Genomic DNA, 26,941 nt, shown 5'->3' on the forward strand with positions numbered 1-26,941 from the left:
TAACCTTCTATCAGACTCTGTTGGGTGTGAAGACTGTGCTCACCTTCACAATGCTGCCTGGACCCAGGAAGCTGTGAAAAGTGGGCAAAGAGAATAGTGAGCCTCTTGGGGATTAGAAATAAGAGCATGAAGTTTGCTTTCAAGTATTTCCATCTGAAAACTTCAGAAGCTTTTAGAGCAAGCTAATGGGAACAAGCCACAGGAGGCGTGAGAAATGGCCGCTCTCTTTGTTGAGGGGTATGGGAAGACTGGGAGGGACACAGGTATTGCACGGCTGGCTGAGGGCAGTGGAATGGGGCGGATACTTTTTGAAAGCAAATATCCTGAAAAACCTGTTACTGGAACTCCAGATTCTCGTTCCCACATGGATCATGAGACCCGAAGTAACTTTCAGGCTTTCAGAATCTTTCCTGCTTGTGATTAGCTTTAACTGCAGATAATGATTTGGAGAAGGAAATGGCAACCCACTCCAGTATTGCCTAGAGAATCCTGTGGACAGCGGAGCCTGGTGGGCTGCCGTCCATGGGGTCGCACAGAGTCGGACACGACTGAAGCAACTTAACAGCAGCAGCAGGTAATGATTATCTGTGAGGTAGTGTTTGGGAATTACTGACTGGGAGACCTTTCAGTTCAGTTCAGTCGCTCAGTTGTGTCCGACTCTTTATGACCTCATGGCCTTTACGTTTTAGGAGATCTTTACATCTAAATAATCGTATGCTATTAATGGACTCCTGTTATTTGTCAGGTATAGTTCCTGGTGCTTCATGTATATTATCTCATTTAATACAGGGATTATTCCTATAAAATGGGACTAGAATTATCCTTCGAAAGGACAGAAATGCAGAATAAGTAGCTTGTCTAAGGTTATGTAACTAAGGAATGGTTGATCCAGACTTTAAACCTACTATGTCAGAGAGCAGAGCTTGTGCAATTCTCCTACCACACCAGAGAGTATCTGGAAGTTTCACTGCAATGATGTCATCTTTTGGGTGACTGCTTGTCAATAGTAGGTGCCTTTAAAAATGCACAGGACAGGGGACTTCTGGTGGTCCAGTGGTTAAGACTCCGCACTTCCTCTGCAGGGGGCATAGGTTTGACCTCTGGTCCAGGAACTAAGATCCCACATGCCACATGGCAAGGCCAAATAAATAAAAAAATACATTTTTAAAAAATGCACAGGAGTTCCATTAAGTACGTGTGTGACAAAGTAATCTACTTAAATTGAAATTATCAGTAATTAAAATCAGTTTAAGTAACTTTTTCAGCTCAGTCTCTTTTCTCTAAGCACCTTGGACCTTGGCCCCCCTGCAATAGTCACGGTTTGAGGTAGGTGATAACAGTGGAATTTTTTATATTAAATTTTTTGTCTGTACCACATGGCATGCGGAATCTTAGTTCCTCTACAAGAGATCAAACCCGAGCCCCCTGCATTGGAAGAGCAGAGTCTTAACCACTTGACCACCAGATGAGACCCAATAGTAGAATTTTTAAAAACCTTTTTATTGAAGTCTGACACAAAAAGTATATACCAATCAGAGGTGTATAGTCATAAAGAATTTTCACAAACAGATCCAAATAACCAGTAACCAGACTGAGAAACAAAATGCTACCAACACTCCAGGAGCAGTTTGGGTCCTGTCTCATCTCTGCTGCCTCTCTCCTCTCCAGAGGTAACCTCTATTCTGCCTTCAAACACCATTGATTGGTGTAGCTTGTTTTGCAGTTCATATAAATAGAACCATATAGGTTGGATTATTTTGTGTTTGCATTCTTTCACTCAGCAATGTTTTCCAGAGTCATCAAGCTGTTGTCAGATCCAAGTTCATGCACCCAATGCACAGTGAGGCCAAACAAACAAAAATGCTGAAGTTTGGAGCAGAGAGAGGTTTACCGCAAGGACCCAGCAAGGAGAACGGGCAGTTCATGCTCAAAATGGCTGAACTCCTCAGTGGTTTGAGGAGGTTTTGTTTTTTGCTGTGCCCTCAAGGTTTGCGGGATCTTAGTTCCCCAACCAGGCTCAGACTCTTGCCCCCTGCACTGGCACTGGACTGCTAAGGACTTGCCAAGGAAGAGTTTCGATAGACAAAATTTGCTTGGAGGGCTGCAGGGTGCAGGACCTTCCTTTGATTGGCTGGTGATGAGGTAACAGGGTGGTGTTCTAGGAGTCAGCCTTCTGGTTCTAACCAGTCTGGATCCCTGCTTTGTCTGAAATTACCATCCTCCACATGGGTGGGGGCCTTAGTCCTCCTAGGCAGAAGGACTCAGAGATTTCTATCACTTTGTTATGTATATTCCTTGAGGAGGAACTAGTAACCTGCCCCTTGTTTCCTGACTGCCTTTCCTTTGTTTCTGCATTCCCTCATTCCCCTAATTAGTAACTGCTTGAATCCGCCTTTTGAAGCTCAGGGAAGGTCTATAGGGCTGAAGCCTTTTTCCTACAAACCAGAAATGGAGGACACAAAAAGGCTTTTGTACTCAGGAGGGACCCTATAGAATTCTGCTTGGGTTCAGAGCCACAACAGTTTTGAGAGATGGGAGCCGAAGAGAAGAGACAAGAGTAGAACAGTGTTTTTGTTTTGTGTTTCTGTGTTTTTTTAAATTATGTCCTCTGGCTCAGTGCTGCTCGTACCTCAAACAAGATGCTCCAAACAAATTACCTGAGAATCGTGTTAAAAATATAGATTTTGGTTGGATAGGTGTGTGGTGGGATTCTGAATTTCTAACAAGTTCTGAAGTGATGCAGATGTTGCCTGCCTGAGGGCCACACTTTGAGGTGTGAGCACTATGCTTGAAAGTGTGCATCGGTGTTTTAAAAACCATTCAATGACTGCAATATATAATCACTTCAACATAATAACACTAATGGGAAAGACAAATATAATTTCTATTAAAATTTAATTACTTTATGTTTTTCTGATTTATACTTTTCTACTTAAAATAATTTATCTTTTCAAATAGATGTCAAATACACGTAAAAAAACTTTAACAGGTAGACAGTGAAAATAACTTGCCTTGCTGCTGGCCCCTTATTTCTTCTGTCCAGAGGTAACCACTGTTACTGATTAATTGTGAAATTTTCAAGGGATATTTTACCCATATACTTATTTTTCTTTTACACAAATGGCAGGTAATTGTACATGCTGTTCTGCCCCTTGTTCTTTTTATTAACAATATGTGTGTAAGTAAATATCTAATGGTACATATTCTAGATATTATTCTAAGTTCTTTTGGTATTTTAATTCATTTAAAGTTCACAACAACTCTCTGCAGCAAGTATGATTATTATTTCCATTTTATAGATGTAATTCAAATCTAATATACCCTACAAGCCTCACCTTTGAAGGTTTTTCCCTAGCTGTACACATGCATCTCTACTCCTCCTATATGTAATATATCATAATTTATTAAATAAGTTCACTATTGATGGGCATCTAAGTTGTTTTCATTACTTTGCTATTACAGAGTGCTGCAATGAATTTTTGAAGCACATTGCTTCATACTGATGAGTATAGCCATAGGAAAATTCCTAAAAGAGAAATTGCTGAGTCAAAGGAATGTGCATTTAAATATTGGTCAATATTGCCAAACTGGGACTTCCCTGGTGGTCCACTAGCTAAAACTCCGTACTCCCAATACAAGGGGCCTGGGTTTGATCCCTGGTCAGGGAACTAGATCTTACATGCTGCAACTAAGTTCACATGCCATAAGGAAGATCTCTCTTGATGCAACTAAGACCAGATGCAATAAAATAAATAAATATTAATATATATATATATATTGCCAAATTGCCTCCCATAGGTGAGTTTTGTCTACATGATAGATGAGAAAGGTATTTCATTGTAACTTTGGTTTGTATTTCTCTTACTATAAATGAGGCATCTTTTCATGTTTAAAGCCATTTTGATTTTCTTTACAACTGTCGTATACTTTAAAAAAAATTTTTTTTTACTGCAATGTAGTTGATTTACAATGTTGTGTTAGTCTCTGCTGTACAGCAAAGTGAGTCAGTTATACATATACATATATCCACTCTTTTTTAGATTCTATTCCCATACAGGCCAATACATAATGTCAAATAGAATTCCCTGTGCTATACAGTAGGTTCTTATTAGTTATCTATTTTATATATATATAGTAGTTTATATATGTCAATCCAAATCTCCCAATTTATCCCTCCACCTCCCATCATGTACTTTTTTAACAAACTGTTGGTCTCTTGTTACTAATTCATAAGTGGTGTTTTTTTTGGCTGTGCTGCTCAGCTTGTGGGATCTTAGTTTTCTGGCCAGGGATTGAACCTGGGCCCTTGGCAGTGAGAGCACAGAGTCCCAACCCAATCACTGGACCACCAGAGAATTTCCCATAATTGCTACTTTATATTAAGGAAATTATTCTTTTGTCTGTGATATGTAGTATGTATGTTTTTTTTTTTAATTTTAGAATTATTTACTTGTTTATTTTTGGCTGTGTGCAGGCCCTTCTCTAGTTGTAGCGAGTGAGGGCTACTCTCTAGTTGTGGTGCGAGGAATTCTCATAGAAGTGGCTTCTTGCATTGTGGAGCATGGGCTTAGGGCTCTCGGGCTTCAATAATTGCGGTGTGTGAGCTCAGTAGTTGCAGTTCCCCGGCTCTAGAGCACAGGCTCAATAATTGTGGTGCACGGGCTTAATTGCCCCAAGGCATATGGAATCTTTCTGGACCAGTGACTGAACCGTGTCTCATGCATTGGCAGGTGGATTCTTTACCATTGAGCCACCAGGGAAGCCCCTGTATGGTGTTTTTTATTGTAGTTGTTTGAATGTGTCTGTGTATGCATGTGTATGTTTGTGGCTTCTGGCTTTCGTGTTACACTACTTAGAGAAGATTTCCATACTCCAACATTATTTTTAAAAATCTATGTTTTCTTCTAGGGCTTCTAAAGTCTACATTTCATTGTTCCATTTTGAGTCATCTAAAATATAGATCCAAATTAATTTTCTTCCAGATGGCTATTTATTGTCCAAAAAATCTCATATTGAACAATCCATGTTTTCTGAACATTTCTTGAATAATCTCTGTATTTCTATGTATTACTTCCTTTTCATATACTATATTCACATATATATTTGGGTTTATTTCTAGACTTTTTATCCCATTTCACAGTATCATTAGTACAGTATTTTAATTACTGATAAAGAATGTAGTTTTCCTATGTGTTCCTCTTCCATTTTTTGCAACGTCCCCCCAGGGGTTAAGGAACACCATCATAGGGCATGGCTGTTAGTTGCTCAGTCATGTCTGACTCTTTGCAACCCCATGGACTGTAGCCTGCCCGGCTCCCCTATCCATGGAATTCTCCACGGTAAGAATACTGGAGTGGGTTGTCATTTCCTACTCCAGGGGATCTCCCCGACCCAGGGATAGAAGCCTGGATCTCCTGCACTGCAGGTGGATTCTTTACCACTGACCCACCAGACATACTTGCAGTCTAAGGAAGAAATGCAGGTCTTCCAAGGCTTTACAAAACAGTGATTTGTTCATGACGTCATCCAGCAAAGAAGAACACAAACAGGATCAGAACCCAGGGATTTACCTAGTTCTTCCTTCTCTCCAATGCCCCAGCGTGGGAGGGTAGAGGTGGCAGAGAGGTTGGGTCAATTTTTCAGTCAGCATCCACAACTAACAAATTATTAAGTCTTGTTGATTTCAGTCTCCTAGTTTGATTGATTGATTGATGCGGGGCTGCACAGCATGTGGGATCTTAGCTCCCCTATCAGGGATCAAACCCACACCCCTTGCAGTGGAAGCAGAGTTTTAACCACTGGACTGCCAGGGGAGTCCTAACCTCAGTTTTCTAACACCGTAGAGATAGGATGTGAAAATAATATTTATTTCACAAGTCCTTTTGAAGATTAACTGAAACAATATCAATGAGCCTAGAAGAGTGCCTGGCTAAGGGCCAAAGTTCAGTAAATGTAAGGCAGAGCTCCTCTCCTTTCCCCCAAATCCCTGTTTTCCCCTGGGGTAAAGCAAAGGCAAGAAGCTCTTTGGACCTTGCCTAAGACACACAGAAGTGGAGGAAGATCCTGGATGATTAAGAGGGAGGTTAGAATTTTACATTTCGACCCTTGAGAACCCAAAAGGCCTCAAGTCAGAGGGCTGTGCCAGGACTTTGTTAGAGCAAAGTTCATGCTATTGCTGCCGGCACCTTTCCTCTACCCACCGGCTCTGACAAGGGGCGGGTGCGGAGGAGCCGGGGCCCGGGCGGCTCGGCCCAGAGAGGGACACCCAGGACCGGGGCCTAGAGCGACTTAGCCCGCGGGCTCGGCTGGCCCACCAGGGAGCCGGGCCACGCGCGGGGTCGTAGGCGGTTCGCTCCGCCCTGGCCTCAGCAGAGGCCTCTCCGCGGCCGGCAGGGAGAGGCTCTGGCCGGACACAGGCACCTTTGTCCGCGGCTTGGAGGGGCCCCAGCTGCAGGCCAGGGAGCCGAGTGTGGCTGCGACGGCCGGAGGGAGCGCTCCCCCGTCCGGAGGCCAACAGTTGGGTCTCCCATCACGCAGAGAACATTCCACCGTTGTCTGAATGCCTGCGTTTGGGAATAACAGCTTTTGTTAACCCTGGCTTAAGTTGGTCCTTTGGAAGTAAAATTTAACTCAACAAGGATTGACTTGGCTGCAAAGAGTGTAAGATGCTTTGGGAGACAAAGAAAACGTCACCGAGTTTGACTAGAAAGAGCTAAGGAGCGCGTGGACAGCAGGTGCGGGGAGGGCAGAGGAGAGCAGATAGAGGTGAGCCGGCGCCATGGGGCAGTGTGGAGGCCGGAAGGTGTCCCGATCTGGTGGCTGGAGCTGTGGGGCTACCACATGGAAACAGGGGGTGGGAATGCTTACTGGGTGAAATGTAAGTGGAGAGTCCCAGGACAGTGCTAAAGCCTGTGGACCAAGAAAATACTGCCTGCCACTTCAGTAAACTACAAAGGTTGCCCATCATCAAGCCATTGCCCCTAGAGCCTCTGCTCCTACCCTGCAGGGTGCACCTGGAAGGGATTCTGGAGGAAGAAAAACAGAATGCTGTTCCTAGATAGTTCAGGTGCATTTCAAAGGAATAATTTCATTGAGCCCAGACTCTTGAATCTTCCAATACACAGAAAAGTGCTAAAATCATTAACTTGAGAGATTGTTTTTTTTGTGATAAGAATAATCATTTGATGTTCCTACCCTGCAGGGTGCACCTGGAAGGGATTCTGGAGGAAGAAAAACAGAATGCTGTTCCTAGATAGTTCAGGTGCATTTCAAAGGAATAATTTCATTGAGCCCAGACTCTTGAATCTTCCAATACACAGAAAAGTGCTAAAATCATTAACTTGAGAGATTGTTTTTTTTGTGATAAGAATAATCTTTTGATGTTCAACTAGTTTTTTTTCACAGCAAAGACTCCGATATACTGTGACTCCTCCCTTACCTCTTTGGTAAGGTCCTCAGAGCTATCTGAGAGGCTGTCTCCCAGACTATAGTTCACAGTAAGGTCCAAGAATAAAATGTAACTTGAAACTTTTAGGTTGTGTGTGTGTGTGTTTTCACTCTACAAGCCCCAAACAATAGTCCAATTCAACAAAACAATTTTTCAATATATATAAATGTTTTTGACAAAGAATTTGATTTTTATTGTTAAGAATCAGTATCTATTTAAAGATTGGTATCAGTCTTTTATTAAAATGAAATAAAAAAAATGTAACATGTAAAAATGGATGAAAGGAATAAATATGGTCCTCAAAACATTTAAATCTTCATTTTTTAGGAAATACTTTCTTGTTTGTGACCCAGAGATACTTTGGTCCAACTACTGAAATTTACAAATGAGGGAAAAAAGAATCAGAATCATTAGTTACTTGCTCAGATTTTTATGGTAAAATGCAGCATGAGTTTCTACCAGCACCATCTCTCATTACTCTGAGTTGCAAACTTAGGATGAGAAAAGTGTTAAACCTTATAGAAACTTAGGTTTGCAATGCATCAGTAGTATCTTCTAGAAATACATTGAATATTATTGAAACTGTGCTGCCTTCTTTCAATTGTGTTATTTCTTTTGGTCAGATCATTGGCCCCTTTTTGATAGTTGGAAACTTTTAAACTCTCAACTCTGTTCAAGCATTTGCTCCTTAATAGGTACTCTTTTTATACCTTTGTAAACTTTATTATTTTTAATCCTCAAACTATAACATATTCTAGCTCATTTAATGAACACAACAATTAACTTTGTTTTTAAGAGCTTTACAATTTTAACATATTTAATATTCTTAACAATGGTTTGGGGTAGAGATTCTTATCCCTATTTTTCCCAACGAAGCACAGAAAAATTAAGTAACTTTCACAGGCTCTTAACCACAGATCTATGCTGTGAGAATTGCTATTGCCATATTATCTATAAAGAAAATGAGGGCCAAAATAATCCCTCCATATTTTTTAAATTAGGTCTGTTACAGTGCACAGGAAAGAAAGTTTCAAGCTGTGTCTTAGGAATCTCCAGCTCTGCTAGATATTGCCAAGCTCTCTCTCCAAGTGGCTGTAACAGGAACATTTTCCCCAGCAATGACTGAGAATTCCCATTGCTCCATCTTCTCAATAATAGTTTTGTTTTTTTTTTAACTATCTTATAGGTGTAAAATGATATCTCATTTTTGTCTAAATGTATACTTCATCAATCACTAGTGAGTTTGAGCATTATTTCAAATATTTATGAGAGGCTTTTTTCTTTGTCTACAGCAAACAGTTTTCTCCTGGTTGCAACTTGCCTTTTGTACAAAAGTTTGTTTCTGTACAGAAGTTTTAAATTTTAATCCAGTCAATGTATTAATATTTTACACTATAGCTTTTTTTTTTTAATAAATTTATTTATTTTAGTTGGGGGCTAATTACTTTACAATATTGTAATAGTTTTTGCCATACATTGACATGAATCAGCCATGAGTTTACATGTGTTCCCCTTCCTGGACCCCCCACCCACCTCCCTCCCCATCCCATCCCTCTGGGTCATCCCATTGCCCCGGCCCTGAGCCTTTGTCTCATGCATCGAACATGGAATGGTGTTCTGTTTCACATATGATAATATACATGTTTCAATGCTATTCTCCCAGAGCGTCCCACCCTCACCTTCTCCCTCAGAGTCCATAAAATTGTTCTATGCATCTGTGTCTCTTATTCTGTCTCGCATATAGGGTTATTGTTACCATCTTTCAAATTCCATATATATGCATTAGTATACTGTATTGTTGTTTTTCTTTCTGGCTTACTTCACTCTGTATAATGGGCTCCAGTTTCATCTATCTCAGTAGAACCGATTCAAATGTATTTTAAAAAAAAAAACAAACAAGTACACTATAGCTTTTTGCGATTTGTTTAAGAAATTATTTCTTACCCCCAAAGTCATATAGATATTCTTCTGTATATTCTTTGTAAAGTTTTAAAGATTTTCTTTTCAAGTCAAGATCTTTATTTGGGATTATATTTGTATATGGTATAAGGTAATTTATTTTTTTCTCATATGTATATCTAATTATCTAGTCCTCATTTGTTGACCAGACAAAGACAGTTCAATTTTAAAAAAATAGATAAACCATAACCATAGCCTGGGGGTGAGTGGGTTTTGAGAGTTGGAGAGAGCTCAGAAGGGGAGAAATGGTTCCCGGGGCCCACTCAGGTCTCGATGGTGCTGCTGGCCCTGACCAATTCCAGGAATCACAGTAGGATTTAGAAAAATCTGAAAAAGGTATTTCTGTTCAGCTAAACCCCTGTGGGACCTAGTTCCAGTCCCAGCCACTGGAGCAGGGCACATCAAAGCATGGAACTCCCTTGAGATAGGTGCATAGCCTGGGGCAGGGAGCTGCCTTGACAGCTCTAAAAGCAATACTAATATTATGGCTTTTTCCAACCATTTTCCCTAGAGCTGATAGCTCCATAGGTCTGTCTTCCAAGTTTTCACAGGGAAGGGTTTTCCCAAAAATTCTGACACGTCACCCAATATTCAGCCTTCAAAATCTGTTTCTTTGTCACAAGCTGCCTTACCAATTTATCAAGATGCTGTGTTTTAGGTTCTTGTTTTGGTAGCAGCTCCACTTTCGGATAGCAGTTTCCATAGTATGAGAATATAGGGTAAACTGATATAACAAAGAGACTACAAAATACAATGGCTCAAACAAAATGTTTCTTTTGTTCTCATCCAACTCTCTAGGGGTGAAAAGTCGAAGGCTAGTAGGTAGCTCTTTTTCAGAAGTTTATTTAGGGATCCTTGTTCCTTCTATCTAATTGTCCCACATTTTCCTAAGGTGTTCTCCTCTTATGCATAATCAAAGTTGGATTACGCATACACTACATTCTAGCTTCCAGTCTTTATGTCTGTGTCTCTCTGTTTCTTTCTTTTTATTTTTTTAGTTTTCTGAAACTCTTTCTTTGGTTGATTTCTCAGAAATAACTCATATAACTCTCAGGATGAACAGTAGCCTGAAATTTTGCCATATTCCTAACAGTTTCTCTACAGTCTTTATACCTGAAGATCAGCTTGGCTGGATACAAAATTTGTGGTTCACATTTTCTGTCTTTGTCTCAGATATGTTACTCCATTGCTTTCTGTAAACAGTGTTAACTAACAACAACAACAACAAAACAATATAATTTTTTTTTCTCTTGGTCTTTTTTTTTGCCTGGATGGATGTCAATAACTGTTTTGTTTTCAAGTCCAATTGTTTTAATAGACCTTGGCTCTGTATTGGCCATTCTGAATCAGTTTTCCCAGATACCTGGTATACTCTTTTCAAGGATAGTTTCAAGTCCTAGAGGAGAGCTCCCTAGTTGTATTTATGTAGTGATTTAAAGAAATAATATTTATTTATTTTTGGCTGTGCTGGGTCTTCATTATTGCACGTGCTTTTCTCTAGTTGTGGTGAGCAGGGGCTATTCTTTGTTGTGGTGTGCAGGCTTCTCTTGTGGACCATGGGCTCTAGGTGCTTGGGCTTCAGTAGTTACAGCACATGGGCTCAGTAGTTGCGGCTTGCAGGCTCTAGAGCACAGACTCAGTAGTTGCTCTGCGACATGTGGAATTGCCCCCGACCATGGACTGAACCCGTGTCTCCTGCATTGGCAGGAGGATTCTTTACCACTCAGCCACCAGGGAAGCCCTACAAAGTGATTTAAAAAGATAAATGGCCTCATATTTTCTGAGATTAGCCTCTTCTGCTTTCCTCCCTTACATTTATTTGGATCTTCTTATTTATCCCTCTTCCTGAGATTTCATTCCCAGCAGTTTCCCTTCATTGAACGTCTTTGTCTTGGGAGGAGCTTTGTCTGTATTTCTGAGAGTTTATAGGGCCCAGTCTGCCCCCTCACCATGAAACCTTATCATATCCTTTTGGTGCTCTTGTACTTATTGGTGAGCTAGAGCCCTACTGGATCCCCTCCCAGCTTCCATTAAGAGTAGATAATTGGGGGGTTTTCTTTTTTGAAGTGTTCTTAAAAGCCAGGTTCCTTTCCTATGCCTCCTTCTGCACAGATTCCATCACACACAACTCTTGTAGCTAATAGGGTTTATTCTTGCCTGCCTGAATTTGTGGGTTCAGAGGAATGCTTTGCCACCCAGGTTTGTGGAGGTGTTATCCATGAGTCTTTACTTTACTACCCCAATGGCACTTTGCTGCTTTTGTAGTCTACCTCCACTCCACCAATCTTACCACGTATTGCTTTCACTATCACTTAACTCTAAACCTTTTTTTTTTTTTTTTTTAGTTTTGGTGGCACTGGGTCTTTGTTGCTGCGCTGGCTTTTCTCTAGTTGCAGAGAGCCAGGGCTACTCTCTGGTTGAGGTGTTTGGGCTTCTTGTTGTGGTGGCTTCTCTTGTTGCAGAGCAGGGGCTCTAGGGTGGATTGACTCAGTAATAGTGGTTGCAAGGCTCTGGAGCACAGGCTCAATAGTTGTGGTGGCCCAGCTTACTTGCCCTGTGGTATGTGGGATCTTCCTGGATCAGGGATTGAACCCGTGTCTCTTGCATTTGCAGGTGAATTCTTTACCACTGAGCTACTAGGATAGCCCCCTAAATCTTTTATTATTTATATAAAATGTCCTTTATAACCCAAGTAAGCTATCTCTCTGGCAGCTGTCAGGGACTGTGTTTGTCAGTCTCATTCCTCAGTGGAGAAACTGCTCCAAGCCCTGGCTTCAAGGACTGAGCCTGATTCTAACCCCTGACACAGATTGGATCATTTTGTTCCCCTAAGTGCCTGACTGCTACTCCTCTCTTTACAGCCTCAAAGCTTCAGTCCTGCTTATGACTGTGTGTTTCTATTTAGTTCAGTGCCACAGAGATGATAATCTTGTTTTTGAGCTCAGCACTATCATTTCAGTGTTTTCTTTCTATGTTTTATCTATCCCTGCTGTGTAATTTGAGCAGAGGGAGTACCTAAAGAGGGAACTCGCAGAACCATCTTGACTCAAAGTATCTCAAAAAACAGTTCTGAATGCACAATGCACAATGAACTGACAAGGCACTACAACGTTACAAAAAAGAACAAGAAGGGCTCCCACTCAGAGAGATTAGAATGCAGTGAAGGAAGGTGAAGGTGATCTGTACTATACCACTGTAAGATAGACTGAAAACTGCTCTATTGGAAGTGATCAGTAGAGCTCTGTCAGCCTACAAGAAGAAGCAAGGGCTGGTGAGGGAGGGGTGCAAAGGCTTCTCAGAGGAAGTGGCTTTGAAATGGATCCTTTAGGAGTGCTGTAACAGGAGTGTACCTGTTGGTTTGGTGACCTCATCCTTGGAACCGGAGGACATGCTGCCTCAGTGGAGTGAGGAGAATGTGCTGGAAGAAGAGCCTGGAGCTTAGCGCACAGGCTGCGGAGTTCACACAGACTCAGCCCCAGTCTTGGCTTTGCTGCCAACTAGAGGCAGAAGCCTGGGCAATTCACTCAATATCTCTGAGCTTTAGAAAGGGAATAGTGTCCCCAGACTCACAGAGTTGTTGTAAGGATAATTGGTGGTAATATATATAAAGTCGTGATAAACTCTCATAAAGTAATAGCTGTAACTTTTAGATTATGGATGGCCTTGAATATCAAGCTATTAACTTTTTAGAAGCTTTGTTGAGGTATAGTTTACAGTAACAAACTGAGCACTTTTTGCCGGAGTCCAGCTCCGGCAGCCAGGGAAACGCCCTGAAGAGATGAACAGGATCGGCGAACGAAAATGATGCAGTCTCTCGCTCAAAGCACTGGGCTGCATGTTTATTTTAAGCATCAGGTTTTCTTTTATACGTTTACAAAAGCATTAGGTCAGAGGTATGACATCTTCGGTTTCCCCTCACCCATATTTACTGTCTCCATAAATCATTGTTGTCCTTCAGTGTTTCTTCTTAAGTGTCCTTGTGATAACATTGTAACTCAAGTTTGTCTCTGGGCTGTATATTACATTCCTCAGTTTATTTCTTATCTCTTTAAATCCTGCTATCCCCTAGTAACTTAAGCTCATCATCTCCTAAAAAGGCTTTTGGCTATTAGTATCTCTAAAATACCTAGTTTCCATAAGCTATAGTAAAATATGCCAACACTACAACATACCTTAAACCTTTAGCTTCTAACTATTCTTAATTATTCCTAACCCCTAAACTCAGCAAACTTCTTTTGCCATAAACATTCCCCTTACAGGCAGGTTTCAGATAACAATGTTGCCCATGATCTCAGGCTGCAGCCTATGTGCTCATCCTGGAGCATTCTTTGTAAAGATCCTTGAACAAATGTCAATAGTTAACGTTATGGATTAGAACATTCTTTCCAGCCAACTCAACCGGAGGAAGGAAAGGACAAGTCAGAATCACAAGACCTAACTCCTTCATCCTAGGACCGTGCCTGCGGGATGAGGAGAGGGGGTTGGGGCCGTGCCTCCATTTTGTCAGTAATGCCTATCGCGGCTCCCGACATCTCCCCCTTTTTTATTTTTTAGAGCATAAGATAAAGCAGAAACACTTTGGTTGAGTATTCTGAAAAGGCAGGGGCTAACAGACAAATCAGAACCAACAGACATAAGCACAGGGCTGCATTAATCATTATCGTAAAAAAGGATCCATGGGAAAGATATCCCTCTAGATTTTTTAAAAGGGAATTAGAAAGCCATTGAGAGGAAAAGTCAGACTCTGCCCGGTTCATATTCTGGATATTTTGATGTAACTTAGAAATATCGATACTAGAACCTGAGTGATTCCAAACGCCTAAAATATGGTTTCTAATGCGTTCCCAAGAATGCACAGAATCATTCACTTGCAGAGGGGTAACGCACATCTATTTAAATTCAGCATGGCACCTTAAAGACAACTTAATTTTTAAATTTGTAATTTCTTGCCCTACAAGCAGGACTGCTTCTTCTAAAGCATTGACCTTATTTTCTATCTTCCTATCTATAATTTCCTGTGTAGCAAGAGCTACGGAGACATTTTTGGACAAGTGATCGACAAACGAGGCAGTATGTACTTGTTTTGACAGGGCAACAGCAGAAACTGTAACTGCAGCAATTGTGGCAATCAAGGCAGTTATTCCCACAATCAGAGCTGCAATGAATCTCTTTGGTCGAGAAATTAAGCCATTAAATTCATACAAAACTTTCAATGCATAATCATCAAACCACTGTCCCTCTAATTTTACAGGAACCATCAAATATGGTGGTTGCTTTACAATCATCACAGCCTTATAATTACTATAATCGTTCCCATCAACACAATTTGATATAAAACAATTCACACATTCAACATTATAAACAGTTTCTCCTTTAAGAACTCTCAAATCATTCCGATTTTTGGCCAACAGAAAGGCATAGGGAGAATGCATGCAGGCCCATACAATATATCTTTGTTCATTTAAAGGTCTGTGTAAAATCACAGGTGCCATAGCAGCCAATGCTCTCCATAATTCAGGTTGTATGGGACCTGTTTCATTGAAACTCACTAAAGGAGGAACCCATCCATTAACATGCCACCTAGTAATTGCTAAAGGATAAGGGATAAATGAATTATTTCATATGGATCTATAAGGTTCTTCAAAAATTAAATTTAACCATTGATCCAAAAGATAGGGGCACCCCCATTCAATCAGAGAATGTCTGGTGGCAACAATGGGAATAAATAATTTTAGGGCATACATGCATTCTTTCCAATGAGGAAAGCCAGAAATTTTGCTTATACTTTCCCAGGCCTGTAGTCCTTGTTCATCAGAATCCGGGGTGGGGAGTGCACAGCTCGGAAAGTCCTTTAAATGAGGGGCTGCCTGTTTTATGGCATCATATTGTCTTTCTTGCGCCCCCAGCATCAACAGCTATAAGGAGCAAAAGTCTCTCTTGCCATTGCTTCTGGGAGAATCAGTAAGCATGCCTTTCAAGGAAGTGCTAACACATCCATTCAAAACCGGAGCTGATCCTAGTAAGGAGGAAGGTATGACAAAGCAAATAGGTGGATAAACGGACATGCCTGAAAAATTGAAGGGAGCGCTGACCACTGTTTTAACATTAATAGGATAGATGGAAGCCCCGCCCAAAAGATGAGTATCATTAACAAAAACACGAATGGGCTCAATTATCCAATCTACAGGCTGGAAAAAAGGTGGATTAGGCAAATAGGTCCAATGAACTTTTTCTGCACTGGAGGGCCTCGGCTGACAAGCCAACACAACAAGCATAGCCACAAACATTACCATAGGAGTGGCCTCATATCTCCCCCTTTCTATTAATTCTTCAGCCTGCTGAGCGAGGTGTTTCAGCTGGCCCCATGTTGGCACCGTGCTGGAGGTAGTTGCTTGAGTACGATGACGGCGACGAGGTGACGAGGTGGAGCAGAATACGGTTGGACTCCATCAGCATGTCTCTTTTGAAGTGCCAGGTGCCTGAAGCGATGCACCAGCAGTGAAGCCTCAGGTGAAGCGTCACCCTCCCTTCGGCTTTTTTGGTTCCCTCAGGTCCGGACTCGACAAGCTTCTGATCTCGCCAATATCCTTCAGTCCCAGACTCCAGGACTCCAGGGATCTCAGCGACCTCAGTGGTCTCTGTGGTCTTGGAGATCTCATGGGGCTGGACATGTCGAATCAGTCTGTCAGGAATCTAAACAGGAGAAGTGGAGTCCTGCGGAAACACACAAGTATACCCTCTCCCACAAGTTAACAGCACATCTGGCCCTTTCCACTCTCCGGTAAGGAGGTCTTTCCACTTGACCAGGGGCCAAGTCGCAGCCCTCTCAGGAATCCAGTGTCTCATAATTGCAGTCTGCCCCTGTGTATCTACGTTTAAGTGATTACAAAGGTATCCACGGTAACATGCACACAGGACAGTTTCCCAAAGACCGGGGTGTGAGTTGCGTCCATTTGCCAGAGAGCGTTAGGCCTAAGGCCTCGGGGATTTACTCCTAATGGTAGAGATGGATTAGACGTTGGGCAGTTTGGACATAACTTGACTGTTTGTCTAGCCGCCTCCCTAAGGATGTGAAACTCATGCCTTAAACCAGCTGCATTTTGATGGTGAATTTTGTGAGAATTTTTAGCCTTGTCAATCTTTTCATGTAAGTTTAAGGCAATTACTTTAGTTAATGCATCTGCCAAAGCATTTCCCTCAGGTAAAGGGCCAGGCAAGCCGGAATGGGCTCTAATATGTCCCACAAAATATTTCTTAACTCTATGCTTAATCTCTTTCTGTAAATAGAGTAACAAGGATAAAATAGTAGTCTTATTTTCCGGAATATTAGCAGTCTCAATATGAGGAAACAATCTTACAATATATCGGGAGTCAGTTAAAAGATTGAAGGCACAGTCTCAAATGTTGAAAAGCCCAAATAACTGCTCTTAACTCAGCTCTTTGGGCAGATGTTTCTACAGTTACCTGAACATGGGATTTTCCATTAATAATTGTAACTGCTTTACCATTAGAGGAACCATCTGTGAAAACTAAAATTGCCCCTTCTAAAGGTTGAATAGAAAATTTCTTCGGAAAAATCACGGGATGTGTTTTTAAAAAATGCAAAAAGGGGTTTGAGGGTAAATGAAACAAAATTTGTCCCCTGAAATCTCTCAGGGCAACTTGCCAATCATCACTATTTTGTAAAAGAAATTGCAGTTGATCATTATTGAATGGAATCACTATATTTGCTATCTCTTTTCCAAAAAGTTCCACACTTCTTTTTCTACCTTTTATAATTAATTGTGTCACCAAGCTGGGATAAGATAAAACTATTTTTGGGGGGTCACTGGTAGATGGAGCCATTCTAATGGGCCTTCTTGCCACAAGCATCCTGTAGGTGTATGTTCTGTGGTGAGAATAATTAAATCCCATCCTCTGGTAATATTAATTCTAATTAACTGATCATTCAAAGCCTCATCCACTTTAACAAGAGCCAACTCTGCCTCACTAGTCAATTTTCTCTTAGAACTGGGATTAGGATCGCCACTTAAGCAATCAAATAAAGGCTTTAAATCCGAAGTAGTCAGTCTTAAATGTGGGCGTATCCAATTAATATCCCCTAATAATTTTTGGAAATCATTTAAAGTTAGTAAATGATCTCTTCGAAGCTGCAAAGGAGCATGACTCACAGTATGGGTATTTAACACACTTCCTAAATAAGAAAAAGGAGGATTTACTTGTATCTTATCTGGAGCTATCTTCAAACCCCAGTTTTCCAAAGCCTCAATCAATTCAGATAAGATTTGTTGCAATAAGGTTCTATCTTTATGGGCAGCCAAAATATCATCCATATAGTGTATCAAATATAAATCTTTATACTTCCCTCTAACATTTTGCACAGCTTGATCCACAAATTTTTGACACAAGGTGGGGCTATTTTTCATTCCCTGAGGCAAAACCTTCCATTGAAACCTTCTATAGGGCTGTTTAAAATTAACTGAAGGAAGACTGAAGGCAAATCTCTTACAATCTTGAACAGCCAGGGGGATGGTAAAGAAACGATCTCGTAGATCTATCTATGACTATCACATTATATTGAAAAGGTACGGCTACTGGGGAAGGGAGACCCGGCTGAAGGGCCCCCATGTCTTCCATAGTTGCGTTTATAGCTCTCAAATCTTGTAACAATCTCCACTTTCCTGATTTCTTCTTAATGACAAAAAAGGAGTATTCCAGGGACTACTAGAAGACTCTATATGGCCCGCCACCAGTTGCTCCATAACGAAGTCTTCAGCTGCCTGCAGCTTTTCAGCTGTTAAGGGCCATTGCTCCACCCATACCGGATCATCAGATTTCCAGATAATAGGATCGGCAGCAAGAGCAACAGCCTCTAGGATAAATTTGAATATCTTAAACCTTTTTTATTTTTGTTAGGAACCGTTTCTAATGGAGAAACAATTCCTTGCTGATCTTTACCAAGCCCCTTGTCAGAATTACACCTCATTTGCAGCATTTGGTTAGTAACTTTTTCATCTGGGCTATATAAAAGCATTCCCATCTGAGATAATATATCTCTCCCCCATAAAGAAAAAGGCAGTGAAGGAATCACATATGGGCAAAAGGTGCCTTGTGCCCCCTTTTCATCTGACCATGTCAAAATTTGTGAGCTCTTAACAACCGAGGGCATTGACCCTATTCCTACCAAGCTGGCATTGGTCAGATGTGTTGGCCAGGACGAGGGCCAGTCTTTTCCAGCAATGCAAGAGACATCTGCTCCAGTGTCTAACAGCCTTGACATTTTATTTCCTTGAATTAAAAGATCTTTCAAAGGCCTTGAAGCTGTAATTTCTTGCACCCAAAAGGCTAGATCACTAGATCCAAATCCTCTGGGGCCCCTAGCTTGAGAAGTCAAGGTTTTTCCTATCTGATAATAAGGTAAAAGCAGAAGTTGTGCTATTCTTTGACCTTTATTAATTTGCACAGTTTTGGCAGGCTTCGAAATCAAAACTTTAAATTCCTCAGTATAATCAGAATCTATTACATCAGGCACCACCGAAATTCCTTGAAGGGAAAGTGAGCCACGCCCGAGCACAAGTCTTAAAATGCCCTCAGGCAGGGGACCAGCCACTCCTGTTGGAATTGGAGCTTCCTCGCCTTCCCTTTTTGTTTTGGTGAAAACTACTGGAAAGGCCATAGAGAATTCTAAGTCTCCCTGTTGTTTTACTCTTTTTTTTTTTTTTTTTAGCCTGGGTGAGGGCCCCCTGAAGGGGCTTTCTCCAAGGAGCACGCTCTGTATATTGTGCGTTGGTCTGCTTTAAAGGCTTCTTTGTTTCAGAAAACTCCTTATCTTTCTCAGCCTCAAGCAATGCTCTGGGAGGCTTTGGGGGCAAAGTGGGTAACTCCTGGGCCCTGGGAGGCGAAAACGGAGGCAGCAGCGATCGCCTTAAATCAGAAAGTGATGGATAAATTTTTAAAGGTTTGCGTAGAGGAGGAGGGGCCTTTGCTAGGGCGCTCGGCCGCAGCGTCCTGCAAGTCCTCTTCTTCCTCGGGAGGTTGAGTACAGTCTCCCTCCTTTCTTCGCCAATGGCAGAAAACATACTCTGCGCGGAAGGCAGAAGCCCACCATCCACCGTTGCAGCCTCTCCCATAGGCTGTCTTAACAGCCTCATGCTGAGGGTCCAGTACGTCCCTAATCATATTCTACAGAGCATCTACCGGAACCTTTTCTGGCCCATGCAAAGTAAAAAACAAATGTAACTGATCTCCAACCTTAGCCCAGGTTTTCAGATTTCCTCAGGAAAACATGGGCATTGCTCTTGGACAGAAATTAGAAGTTTAATGCCTCTATGGGCTAACATGTGAAGTAATATTTTAATAAACATTTAGAGAATACAAAAATTAGAAGTGTAACGCCTCTATGGGCTAACATGTGAGTAACGTTTCAATAAACATTTGTCTATTCTTGGATGCAGAGAATCCCATTTTCCTAGAGAATATTTTTACTGATTCTGTGTTCTCCTCACCCTGCCTAAACTGCAGAGGGGTCCCGGTTACCCACGAACACAATCCTACTCGTCCAGCTTTGCATTTATGAAATTGCTTAATTAATTACTTACCTACTTGATTAATTACTTACCCTTTAGGTGTTCTCTGTTCGGGCGCCACTTGCCGAGTCCAGCTCCGGCAACCAGGGAAACGCCCTGAAGAGATGAACGGGGTCGGCGAACGAAAATGATACAGTCTCTCGCTCAAAGCACTGGGCTGCATGTTTATTTTAAGCATCAGGTTTTCTTTTATACGTTTACAAAAGCATTAGGTCAGAGGTATGACATCTTCAGTTTCCCCTCACCCATATTTACTGTCTCCATAAATCATTGTTGTCCTTCAGTGTTTCTTCTTAAGTGTCCTTGTGATAACATTGTAACTCAAGTTTGTCTCTGGGCTGTATATTACATTCCTCAGTTTATTTCTTATCTCTTTAAATCCTGCTATCCCCTAGTAACTTAAGCTCATCATCTCCTAAAAAGGCTTTTGGCTATTAGTATCTCTAAAATACCTAGTTTCCATAAGCTATAGTAAAATATGCCAACACTACAACATACCTTAAACCTTTAGCTTCTAACTATTCTTAATTATTCCTAATCCCTAAACCCAGCAAACTTCTTTTGCCATAAACATTCCCCTTACAGGCAGGTTTCAGATAACAATGTTGCCCATGATCTCAGGCTGCAGCCTATGTGCTCATCCTGGAGCATTCTTTGTAAAGATCCTTGAACAAATGTCAATAGTTAATGTTATGGATTAGAACATTCTTTCCAGCCAACTCAACCGGAGGAAGGAAAGGACAAGTCAGAATCACAAGACCTAACTCCTTCATCCTAGGACCGTGCCTGCGGGATGAGGAGAGGGGGTTGGGGCCGTGCCTCCATTTTGTCAGTAATGCCTATCGCGGCTCCCGACAACTTTTGACTGCCACTCTCTGGTCCTACTTCTGCTCTCTGGAGCAGCCTCTAGAATATTACTCAGACTTCAGTAACCTCTGTGGTAGGCACAGTAATGGTTCCACAAAAATGTCTACTTCTTAACCCCAAGAACCTGTGAATGTGTTAGGTTGAAAGGCAAAGGGGTGCCTGAAAGTTGCAGATGGGATTAAGGTTGTTAATCAGATGACCTGGGGATGGGAATATTATCCTGATGCTCAGTGTGATGGACTCCCTTAGGAGTGGATTAGGGAGGCAGAAGGGGGAAAATCAGAGATGGGTGAGAAGGACTCCTTGTTCATTGTTGGACATGGCTTTGAAAATGAAAGGAGACATGAACCAAGAATGTGGGCAGCCTCTAGAAACTGGAAAAACAGGAATGGGATTCCTTTCTGAAGTCTCTGGGAAAACAGCCCTGCTAAAGCCTTGATTTTAGCCCAGTGAGACCTACTTTGAACTGACCTCCAGAACCATAAGATAACAAAATGTGTTGTCTAAAAGCACTAAATTTGCTGTAATTTATTACAACAGAAATAAAGAACTTGTACAGTCTTGAATAAATGCTTGTTGATTAACTGAATTAATAAATCAAGAACAAATCTACTACCTTTTTCATTTAATAATCCTTCTAGTTTTGAGGGAGAGAAGATTTAGTTTGGACCATGTTATCTCCCTGTAAAGTTTGTATCTTGACATGAAATTCCTGGAGTGGTGCTAAAGCAATTTTGAGGTTGATTAAAGAGCGCTATAAACTGCATGTCTGTATCCTCCCAAAATTCATATGTTGAAGTATTGGAAAGTGGGTCCTTTGGGAAGTGATTTGGTCATGAGTGTGGAACCCTTGTGAATGAGATTAGTGCCCTTATAACTCTAGAGAGTTCCCTTGATCCTTCCTCCATTTGAGGACACAGCAAGAAGGCAGCTGTGTATGAACCAGGAAGTGACACCTCACCAGACATCATATCTGCTGGTGCCTTGATCTTGGTCTTCCAGCCTCTGGAACTGTGAGAAATAAATTTTTATTGTGTATATGCCACCCAGTTTATGATATTCTCTTATAGCAGCCTGAAGGGATTATGACAATGAGTTTGGGATTATTCCACACTGGATGCACTGTTGATATGGTAATGATGTAAACAATACTCCCTCTGCTACCACTCTAGATGGGCCAGCAGAAGGTAGGTTGACCCCCACAAATCAGCAACCCTTCTTTCTTTTCCCACCAGGTGCCTTTTTTTTTTTTTTTAAGGAATATGTCCTGTATTTCCAATAAAAATGGGAAAGGTGTTAAAGTCAGTTCTTTGTTACAGTGCTTTTTGATTTATGGACCTTTGCTTTATTCAGTTTGTTAAATAAGAGTTGACAAAATTATTGTTTCCCATCCCCCACCTCCAAAGCAGTCAGAGAGGCGCATTGAAAAAACAATTCCAATAGTTAGTTACAAAATTTAATTGTAAGGGTTAAGCAGTGGTTATTGGTCAAACCAATCAACATTAATAACTTTGAAGTGTGCAGAAACTAGTTTTTAAATAAAGGTAACAAATACCAGTAAGATTCTTATAACACTGTTCAGGATCTAAATAAATGGAAGTTGAGTACAAAAGAGAATGATAGTGCAATCATCAATAAGTAAACCAAAGGCATAATGTTCTAAATCATTTTTATTTATTTTTTTAAAAAGATTATTTATTTATGGCTGTGCTGGGACTTCATTGCTATGTAGGCTTTTCTCTAGTCGTAGTGAGTTGGGGGGTTACTCTATAGTTGTGGTGGGTGAGCTTCTCATGGGCTTCCCTGGTAACTCAGCCTGTAAAGAAACCACCTGCAATGCAGAAGACCCTGGTTCGATTCCTGGGTTAGGAAGTTCCCCTGGAAAAGGGATAGGCTACCCACTCCAGTTTTCTTGGGCTTCCCTGGTGGCTTAGATGGTAAAGAATCCACCTGCAATGCTGATGGGTTTGATCCCTCAGTTGGGAAGATCCCCTGAAGGAAGGCATGGCAATCCACTCCAATATTCTTGCCTGGAGAATCCCCATGGACAGAAGAGCCTGGTGGGCTACAGTCCAAGGGGTTGCAAAGAGTCGGACACCACTGAACTTCTCATTGCAACGACTTCTCTTGTTGCGGGCTTCCCTAGTGGCTCAATTGGTCAAGAATCTGCCTGCAATGCAGGAAACCCAGGTTCAATCCCTGGGTCGGGAAGATTCCCTGGAGAAGGAAATGGCAACCCACTCCAGTACTCTTGCCTGGAGAATTCCAAGGACAGAGGAGCTAGGCAAGCTACAGTCCACTGGATCGCAAAGAGTTGGATACAACTGTGTGATTAACTTTCTCTTGTTGCAGAGCACTGGTTCTAGGGCGCGGAGACTTCAGTAGTTGCAGGACGCTGGCTCAGTAGTTGCAGTTTACAGGCTCTAGAGCACAGGCTCAGTAGTTGCAGCACATGGTCTCAGTAAGCTATGGCGTGTGGGATCTTCCTGGATCAGGAATCGAACCTGTGTCTCCTGCATTGGCAGGTGGATTCTTTACCACTGAGCCACTAGGGAAGACCCTCTAAATCATGTTTAGTTAAACAGAGTAAATTCTAGTTTTTTAAAAAAGTTTAAAGCAACATAAACTCAATCTGTTTTCTACCTGAGACCAAAACAAGTTTCTTTTTTCCTGTTTAAACAAAATTTTTGGCATTAAGATAAATCTGAATTTACGTGATATACTTTGTTAAACATTTCCAAAAAATTTTAAGCCTGCTGTAAAGAGAAATTCTCATGTTATACTACATACATATTTACCTATTTTTCTTCAAAGACAAATTTATGAAGTTAACAGGCCTGTAATGGGACCATGATACTATTAATAATATGAAAGCAAAAAGTGTTCCTATATGTGCAATATGAAATGGGATCACAGAATCTGTGTACCCAGATGAATCACCAAGAGTTCAGAAATTAAGCTCACTTTAAGAAAATGCATTCCCTCTTTTTTGGTGCAGAGGTTGCCAAGTTGTGATGTATGACAAAAACTTTGTGTATACAGGCTCCAAAACCAAGCATTGTTCTAAATTGGCAATAACTGTAACTTAGGTTAAAATTAAACTCAACTAGATCACTGTGGTTGGAGAAGGAAATGGCAACCCACTCCAGTATTCTTGCCTGGAGAATGCCAGGGACAGAGGAGAACTTGGTGGGCTGCCATCTATGGGGTCACACAGAGTCAGACACGACTGAAGTGACTTAGCAGCAGCAGCAGCAGATCACTGTGGTTATGCCACATTTGGCTTTAGGTAGGGTCTGCAGGTTTTACTGAGGTAACAACCTCTTATCTCTTGCCTCCCATCCTGTTCTTGTCCCCACTGCCCCCAGCTTCGTTTCATATGGCTGCATTTGGCAGTGCTTCCAAATCTTGGAAGCAGAAGAACCTGCTCAAGTAAACAGAGAGGATGAAAAATAACACTATAAATGATACATGAAAAATCAACCTTAGAGTATAGACTGAGAAGCAGCAGTCTACCCTCAAGGGAAAAAGAATTAAAAAAATAGGGGGACTTGCCTGGCCATCCAGTGGTTAAGACTCTGTCCTTTTACTGCAGAGGCTGTGGGTTTCATCCCTGTCGGGGAACTAAGATCCCACATGCCGAGCGGCATAGCCAAAAAAATAAAATAAAATAAGGGGCTGTTATTCCTAGATATTTTCCCACATAACAAAATTTCAAATTCTGGAATGGTAATGACTTTGAAGGAGGAGCTAGGGAAGTAAATAAATGATAAAGAAGTACAGCAGTAGCTTTAATTGTCAGTGAGTCTCTTTGCCCTGGCATTGGCATTATCAATATGATCTTTATTGGTGTCAGCCTTTTCTGTGATCTGTTCTATTTGTCAGTTGTGAGCCTCAATCCCATTGCCTATGTCCAGGGCCATGTTTTTAGGTTTTCTAGGATACTGCCCACTTGAGTCAGGTTTTCTTCCATTTCATCTTCCCTGGCATGATTTGTTATATGTTTAACGTATTCACCCATTGGCTGCTCCTGTGGTCACTTGATGCAGCTGACCATTTGTCACTCAGCCTGGCTGCTTAGATACTATTACATTGCTAGGAGAGCTGTCTCCACCATCTCCCCATGTTGCCTTATAGACTTTACCAGACTCAATGTTCTTTGTCCTATTATATGGACGGACACAAAGGCTTCAGGCTTTGTTAAATTCTGTTAAAGTCTTCTCTGCTTCTCTCATGTCTTTATTTGGCCCATGCCTCCTTCTGTGTGTTTCAGTTGTTCCCCTTGCTCAACCAGTGTAGGGATAGTCTTGATTCCTGCATCCTGAGCCTAAGTGGCTAAACCCAGGATTCTCCTTGTACTTTCCACAGACTCATCAGTAACTTGGTTAGCCCTCAGCTGAATTCCTTCTGCTGACAGATTATCCATGATGAATTAAAACTCGTGATAGGTGCAGAAACTGAAATGTGGATATTCAAGCAGTTTTGACTGCTTCTCTCTGGCTGCGGCAGCTCTGACGCCCACAGGCCAGACTCCCAGCTGTGCCCTTCTTCCAGGTGACTTCTTAAGCAGTGGTTTTCAGAGAGGCAGAGAGAGGAACATGTCAGAGTCAGCTAGGAAACTCTACAAACTATAAACGCCCACAGCACCTTACTTTCTTACCTACCCCAGGGGAATCTGCTACGGTTTTCTCCACCCTCTTTGAGAAGCACGGTCTTAAAGCAAATGCCACATGAGAGAAGGGAGAAGTATCCACATGAGAGATACACAAAACGGGTGCTTCCGAATTAAAAGAGATCTCATTCCCAGTTAGAGTTTGTTCTCTTATCCTGTGACTATGTCCAAGCTGTTGACCTTTTTCCAATGGACAGAGCTTTCCCAGAGTATTCAGAAGCCCCAGGAAGACCAAGTGTCTTCCTTTCTGTTTTCTTTTCTGTCACCTCCAATCCTGGGAAGACCACGTTCTATTGCTGGAGTTGCCAGGATCAGGACTTCCTTTCCCGGTCCCTGTGCCCTCTCTGGATTGAAATATTCTGTTTGTAGCCCCTCTATCCTAGTAGATCCTAGTCTTGTTAGAAACCAAAAGACCCTCAAACTTCCAAGTGATCTTTTTTTAAGTTTATTTGGCTGCACTGGGTCTTAGTTGAGGCATGTGGGATCTAGTTGTAACCAACTAGGGATTGAACCCGGGCCCCCTGCATTGGGAGCATGGAGTCTTAGCCATTGGACCACCAAGGAAGTTCTCAGATAATCTTTTTTTTTAATGTTATTTTTAATTGGAGGATAATTGCTTTACAGTGTTGTGTTGGTTTCTGCCATATATCACATGAATCGACCATAGATATACACGTCCCCTCTCTCTTGAACCTTCTTCCACCCCTGTAGGTTGTCACAGTGCACAGGGTTGAGCCTCCCCAAGTCATACAACAAATTCTCACTCACTATCTAATTTTACATTTGGCAATATATATATGTTCCAATGCTACTGTCTCAGTTTGTGTCTCCTTCTCCTTCCCCTGGTGTGTCCACAAGTCTGTTCTCTATGTCTGTATCTTTATTGCTACCCTGCAAATAGGTTCATCAGTACCATTTTTCTAGATTTCATATATATGTGCTAATATATGATATTTGTTTTTCTCTTTCTGACTTACTTCATTCTGTATAACAGGTTCTAGTTTCACCTACCTCACTAGAACTGACTCAAATTCATTCCTTTTTATGACTGAGTAATATTCCATTGTATATATGTTCCACAGCAAGCAGATAATCTTTGGGTTTCTTCTTAGCTCTGTGGTTTTGGGTTTGTGGTGTCTCCACCAACTTCTCCAGCCAAATTCCTAGAGTAATTTCGTGAAGAAATCAGATTTCTCCACTCAATTGTTCTAACCCAATCTGTAGCTTTGTTTTCTCCAGAAAGTTCTGCTGTCAGGAGGGTTGCCATTTGGCCCAATGCCTTGTCTGTGTAATTTGCCTTTAGGGATTCCAGATACTTCTACTCTCATTATCAGTTGGGTAAGAAATTCTTCTCCTTGTTTATCTTTCAGATTTTCTTCCTCTCAGCTACTCTGGCAGTTCCTCCGCTCC

At 41.5% G+C, this 26,941-nt stretch overlaps 1 long non-coding RNA gene and 1 pseudogene across 1 annotated transcript; both read right to left on the bottom strand.

Annotated features, from left to right (window-relative positions):
- Window positions 1-13,230: 13,230 nt before the first annotated feature.
- On the bottom strand, window positions 13,231-20,218 carry LOC145512966 (uncharacterized). The gene is made up of 3 exons (XR_014058938.1): window positions 20,025-20,218; window positions 15,697-16,120; window positions 13,231-15,422 (listed from the first exon to the last, which is right to left on the bottom strand). It is a non-coding gene; the product is annotated as an uncharacterized LOC145512966 (long non-coding RNA).
- Window positions 20,219-24,650: 4,432 nt separating this feature from the next.
- LOC145512963 (synaptosomal-associated protein 23-like) lies at window positions 24,651-25,333 on the bottom strand (annotated as a pseudogene).
- Window positions 25,334-26,941: the final 1,608 nt, after the last annotated feature.

The sequence above is a fragment of the Giraffa tippelskirchi genome, chromosome 7 (assembly GCF_054371585.1).
Source record: "Giraffa tippelskirchi isolate mGirTip1 chromosome 7, T2T-mGirTip1v1.2.pri, whole genome shotgun sequence".
In the NCBI taxonomy this organism is placed as follows: domain Eukaryota; kingdom Metazoa; phylum Chordata; class Mammalia; order Artiodactyla; family Giraffidae; genus Giraffa; species Giraffa tippelskirchi.